General features: G+C 51.2%; 1 long non-coding RNA gene across 1 annotated transcript in view; it reads left to right on the plus strand.

The window, feature by feature from the left end:
* Positions 1-572: 572 nt before the first annotated feature.
* Positions 573-6,355, plus strand: part of LOC147030978 (uncharacterized) — a 7,155-nt gene continuing 1,372 nt past the window's right edge. The window contains exons 1-2 of the long non-coding RNA XR_015056606.1: positions 573-961; positions 5,390-5,640. This is a non-coding gene — a long non-coding RNA (uncharacterized LOC147030978). The remainder of the gene's footprint in view (positions 962-5,389; positions 5,641-6,355) is intronic.

Below are 6,355 nucleotides of genomic sequence, written 5' to 3' on the forward strand. Positions count from 1 at the left end.
TATCTGTGTGTGTATACATATATATATATATATATATATGTATGTATTTGTATATATTGTTACGGCTGTGGAAATTCGCAAACCACCATCCAGGGCCCGTAGGTGAGATATCTCTAAGTACATGTGTAGTTAGCCCCAAACCTGTTGTTTAGAGGGAATTTATGTGATTCATTCGGGCTGCGACGCTTTGAGATAGCCGTTTTTCTGTTCTATCTTTATTTTGATCCAACCACGTCACAACCACCAACCACAACGCCGCTTCACAACAACTACAACCACACCTGCCTCTCAACAACCACGCCATCCTCACCACTCCGCCAGCAACCGTTAACATCTCCACAAACACAAAAGGGGAACAACAACAACTCCCACCCCGGTTTCTCTGGTAAACAAGAATGACGGTTGGAACTCAACTCCCACCCCGGTTTCTCTGGTAAACAAGAATGACGGTTGGAACTCAACTCCCGCCCCGATTTCTCTGGTGGAATGTTCCCCCCCCCCCCGCGGGCCGTGAAGGGAGGGGCGGGGTGCCAGGGAAATAAAAGGGTGCACGGAGGCGCCGCAAAAAGAAGTCAGACCAGAGGAAGTCAGACCAGAAGAAGTCAGGTCGGAAGAAGTCAGACCAGAGGAAGTCAGACCAGAAGAAGTCAGGTCGGAAGAAGTCAGGTCGGAGGAAGTCAGGTCGGAGGAAGTCAGGTCAGAAGAAGTCAGGTCAGAGGAGGTCAGGTCAGGGCGGTCGGTGAGAGTGTCAGTATCAGTCGGCGGTTCATGGTCTTCTGCCCTTCTGGGTCTTGGAGAAGTGGTCCGTTGAGCGACCCGCTCGTTGGAGCTTGCAGTCGGTGGAGAGTCCGGAGGGACGCAGACTGGAGGTGCCGCTCTGCCAGCTGTCTCGCATGGACCTGCGCGTTCGTACAAGGAGCGCCGGAGAGAGCTCGCCCACCATCGCACCGCGAGGGTACAGGTAACCTGCAAAGGTCTCGTGGGACTCGTTCGGTCTGCCAAGTCCCACGCCATAAAGGCCCACGGGCCCCGTCTGCCCCCTTGTCTTTGAGGGTGGCCTTTTCTTTTGTTTTTGTATGGATCTTGTGGCGCCGTGTCTTGTGAAGTAGAACTGTATAAGTGTTGCCATGTGTACGCGTTAGTCGGTCGTATTACATTTGCTTTTTGTGCATAATTGTTTTAATTGCTATATGTGTGCTCTCCGTGTGTCGTGTAAATAAAGTTAAATAAACATGTCGTGCATGTTGAACTGTTCCCGTTTCGCTTTGTCTTTTCTCCATTGACTCTCCATCCTGCTTCACGTAAAGGGTTCGTAGCGGGTGCAAGATCCCGATAATTAATCTGAACCGTCGAGGTCGACGATAACACCGCTTGGTTATCCCGATAGTACAGAACGGGCCGCCCAAGCGGCTCGTGTCCGGAGTCGACCTGCGGCGAGGTACGATCGCCCAGTTTACCATCCGCGTGGGTACTTAGGTAGGTCGAGTTTGCTGAACAACCCTATTCTATGCGGGTGGCTGATTGGCACGATTGTGGTGAGGTCGAAAGGCCCACCTGTGACTGGCTCCGGGCGATAGTTCCCGGAGGGTCACGACTGAATTTTCCGTCCGGTGGGCAACGTGCCGTGATTCGAGTCACGTGGCCGTTCGCACGCCGGCGGGCGCAAATTCGCAACACTAGTGTCAGAAGTGGGAGTCGAATCCCTCCCGCCTCCAAGCTAAATTCACGGGGAATCGGTCCAGGGGTGAGAGGAGTGACCCCCGATTCCCTCCAAATTACGAGCGAGCTAAATTAACCCCTTACGAGAAATAAGATGGAGTCTCAAGGCAAGCGGGAGCTGGGGGTATTAGAAATGGATGTAGAATGTGTGGAATCCATGGTCCAGGATGGAGACCCCAAGCAGGACATTGGTATGCAGGAACAATTTCCCCCCCCAACTGAACCCAGAGCTCGAAAGGGGCGCAGGGGCAGCGGCCGCGGCTTTTGACACCCCTCCCCTCCTCTGTCAAATTCCCTCCCCTGTCCCCAGCAAAACAGCACGCCATAATGGCGGATCGAGGCAGCTGACTTCGCTTGAAGTGAAACAACTAATGGAGGCGATACAAGGGGTGATAAACAATACACGATCTCAACAGGGTGAAACGCAGAGCATGGGAAGTATAAAGGCAATGGCGCGTGACGAAACGCCGACAACGGTGTGCAAAATGGCGGCACCGCGTGGCGATACGATGGAGCCAGCGAGGGGGAGTGCAAAGGCTGTCAGGCCCACGATAAAGACGGGCGAGGTCATAATTAATGGGGAGACCGAAACGTGTAATACGAGACACGAGGTAACGAAGGCAATGGATAAATTAAAAGGGAGCCAGGAGGAGACAGAGGAGGGATTCAAGGTCGTAACGGTGGAGTGTGAGAAAAGACATCAAGACATGACGAAGAGAGTTGATAAGCTGGGACGGGAGTTAAAAATGGAGACAGAGGAACTCGGAAGACGGGTAGAAAACCACAAGGGCAAGATGGAAGAACAGTAAGAAGCCAAAGCAAGGTTGGAGTGTGTGGAGATGAGAAAGGAATTGGAAAAGAAAGCTTCCGAGTTACAGAAACACCAAAACAGAGAGAGGGAATTACAAAACGAACTGAGAGTTGTTAAAAGAGGAAAGGAAGAGAACGGAAAATGAAACGTTAAGAAACCACACTGTACAAATCGAACAGCTGGAAGCGAAGGCCAGATTAAAGAATGAGGAACAAGAAAGAGTACTGAAAGAACAAAGATTGAGACAGGAGAAAGAAATCAGTCAGTTGAAAGAAACAATGAGATTGCAGAATGAGCAACAAGAAAGACAGTGGAATAGAAAACTGAAAGAGTATGAATTTGAAACTGAAAGACAAAAGGAAAAAAATAGGTTGGAATACGAGGAGAAAGTAAAGGAGCAAGGAATGAAGCAGGAAGGAGAAATCAGGAGATTGAAGGACACAACGAGATTGGAGAAGGAAGAACAAGAGAGACTGTGGGATAAGAAACAAAAACAAAATGAGGTTGAAATTAATGAACTCAAGGAGAGAGTAAAATTGAAGTCCAGAGATATGGAAAAACTCCAGAAAGAAACAGAAACTAATAAATGCACAGAGACATGGGAGATAGAGGGTGAATTGGACGGGGTTAGAGACGCGCATGCGCACGCACGCACGCACGCACGCACGCACGCACGCACGCACGCACTCACACACACACACACACACGTAGTGGAGGACCATGAGGGGGAGCTGGCGGACTGGTTGGAGACCCGGTGCGAGCAGTTGGATAGCCTCCTCCAGGAAGGAGGGGAGGGAGTATGCCCCCTTGAGGCGACTCACGACCAGGTGAGTTCGGTCGTGCTTTGTGAGTTCGAGGGGACGGGTGCTGTGGACAGATGCACGTGCAGCTTTGGGGGTAGAGAGGCCCCGGGAACCCTTGGGGTGGCACAAATCCCCGGTGTGGTTGTCCCGGTGTGTGTGGTGCAAGGTGTGAGTGCGGCCCCATGTGCGAGTGGTGTGGTGGCAAGTGTGCCAGGATGCGTGCCTCCCAGCACACCGTGTGTGAGGGGAACCATGTGTACACCAGAAAGGGCACGAGTGAGTGAGCGGCCGAGTGTGAGGGAGACAGCGTGTGTAAGGTCGCTGTGTGTGAGGGAGATGTCGGTCGGCATGCGTGAGCACGCAGCCGCGTCTCCCGGTGTGAGTGTGATGGAATGGAGTGTGAGCGTCGTAACACGCAGGTGTGCGTGGGTCGAATGGAGACGGAGACGGCGACGGCGACAGAGAGACAAGGGCCGGGTAGCGGCCGTAGATGTTTTGAGCACCGCGCCGGGTTCACCCAGCAGCGAGCGCGAGGTTCGGGTCGTGCAACGCACAAGGCCGCCATGTGCTCGCTTGCGGGAGTGAAACCCGGTCCGGAAACGCCAGCGGTGGATTTGCCGATCCCGCGGACGGACAAAGGTTGAGGCAGGATTACGGATTTGGACCGGACGGGTTCTCCACGCGGGCGTGTGTGTTTAGCTCCAACGGGCAGAGCACATGTGTTCGCGTGGGGAACCCCTCGAGACGTGGGGCTTGTGTTTTTTTTATGCGTCGGGTGACGTCATGGCTGCGTGTATGGTTGGAATCCGGCAGGATGGTGAATCCCTGCCGGATGGTACCGTCCAAGAGGGACGAGGGATGCGAACTGCTGCCATGACGTCACGCCACAGGTGCGCGGCTGTGAATTGCCGCGCTGGTGCGCAGGTTGCGAGTTGCCGCGCTGGTGCTGCGCAATATTAAAAAAAAGAGCAAGCCTCGCTTTCGGGTGAACAGGATTCCCGGGCATGGGGTGGATGATCCCCTTGGCCAGGGCACAGGATGGCACTAGTTAGGGGGAAGGGTTAGCTTAGCTAGACCGGCTCCATGGGACAGGGGTAAGTCCTCATGGGGCCCGTGGAATGGATTAGGGAGAAGGATCTTAGTTGATATTTAGGAAGGGAAATGGGAAATTACATTTTGGAGACAGTGACAGACTTTGGATGTGTAGAGGGGACGTAGCTTAGCAACGTAGTGTTAAATGGAACGTGCTGTAGTTTAAGGGACGACGTGGGAGCACGAGTTAGTTAGGGGATGAAGTTAGAAGGATGGCAGAGTTCAGCGGTGTGTGTGTTGAAGAGTTGGTGAGTTGAGGTGGAACGTGTGCTTGTTGAGTGAGTGAGGCCAGCGGGTCTGTGTGAGTGGAGCGAATGTGGAATGTATGGTGCGATGAGTGATTCGGGGGAGGAGTGATTCCCGCCCAAGGGACCCCGGGGTCAGTGTAGAGTGAGTTAGCTGGGTTAGTTAAATTTACCAAATGGAGGTCGTTTTGCTGTTGGTGGGAATGTAGGCTCGAAACCCGTTTGGAGGGGTGCAGGAGCCCTGTTGACGGGCTGGGAGCGTGGCTGCGAATGGTGAGTATCGCTGAGTGGGTACCCCGGGCACCGGGCACGTCGGCCGTAGTAGGCCAAGGGCCCATGGGGGGCCGGGATAGCGTAGTGGGCACGGGTGCGCCCGCATGGTGTGGGGGCCTGGGGCGCCGTTTGCCGCGTGGGCAGTGTTGTGGGCACGGGTGACCCTCGGAAAGGGGCCCGGGAAGCCAGCCTGCCACGTGAGCGTTTCAGGGGAGTCGCCAGGGAGGGCACTCCCCGGTGTTTAGGGAGCTGGTAGGCTCGGAGGCAGTGTAGTGCCCGGGGGTGCCATCGTAGGAGAATCGGCAGAGGGTAGTGCCTGCCAAGGGAGCACGGAGGTGATTAAAATAATTTATTGAACATTTGAAGTATATTTGATCCATTTTAATAGATACTCTCGTATTTTTTAGATTTGCCATTTGAAGATTTTATTGCTTTTACTCTTTCAGGCTTAGAACTTTGGACCATCTGCTATCTTGCAATGGGGAGTTTTCTCAATGGACCGTTCGACGGCTCGAAAACACTTTTCTGAGGGCCCAGATCGACCAGAACGGGAAGCTGTGGAGTCCTTGCCTTCGCTGAATTGCACAATCACCCGATTGACTGTAGAAAGCGGAATGCCAAGGTTCTGAGCTATCTGATGTTTGCTGACTCCATCTTTCGATTGGTCAACAATTCGTCCCCTTCGACAATTGCAAAGGTCGTGTGCTCACTGGGTTTGAGGCACAGTTAATTGTCTTACAAGACCCAGGAACTCGTTTCTGCAAAGAAATAGTCGAATAATACCACAAATCACTGAGTAAAACTGCATTATACAGATGAAATGGAGAAATTTAAGGTGTCTATTTACTTCTTTCATGTCTGTATATATTTATTTATATATATATATATATATATATATATATATATATATATATATATATATATATATATATATATATATATGTATATATATATATATATCTTCTTCTTCTTCTTCTTCTTCTTTCGGCTGTTCCCGTTAGGGGTCGCCACAGCGGATCATCCGTATGATCCGCATTGTGATTTGGCACATGTTTTACGCCGGATGCCCTTCCTGACGCAACCCTGGTCGCCTCTTACGACACAGGGTTATGGTACACCTATGTTAACCGGGGTATACACAGGCCCAGTCTTCTGGCACTCATTTCGCCGACCTCGGAAGGATGACAGGCTGAGTCAACCCCCTGGTGTATTAATTCAGTGGCCCAACGGGGCTTGAACTCAGGACCTTTTGGATCCCAAGCCGCTGCCCTAACCACTACGCCAATACCAGGCTATATATATATATATATATATATATATATATTTATATATATATATATATATATATATATATATATATATATATATATATATATATATATATATATATATTTATTTATATATATATATAT

Source organism: Eptatretus burgeri, chromosome 3 (assembly GCF_056783735.1).
Source record: "Eptatretus burgeri isolate ZD-2024b chromosome 3, Ebu_testis_v1, whole genome shotgun sequence".
Classification (NCBI taxonomy): domain Eukaryota; kingdom Metazoa; phylum Chordata; class Myxini; order Myxiniformes; family Myxinidae; genus Eptatretus; species Eptatretus burgeri.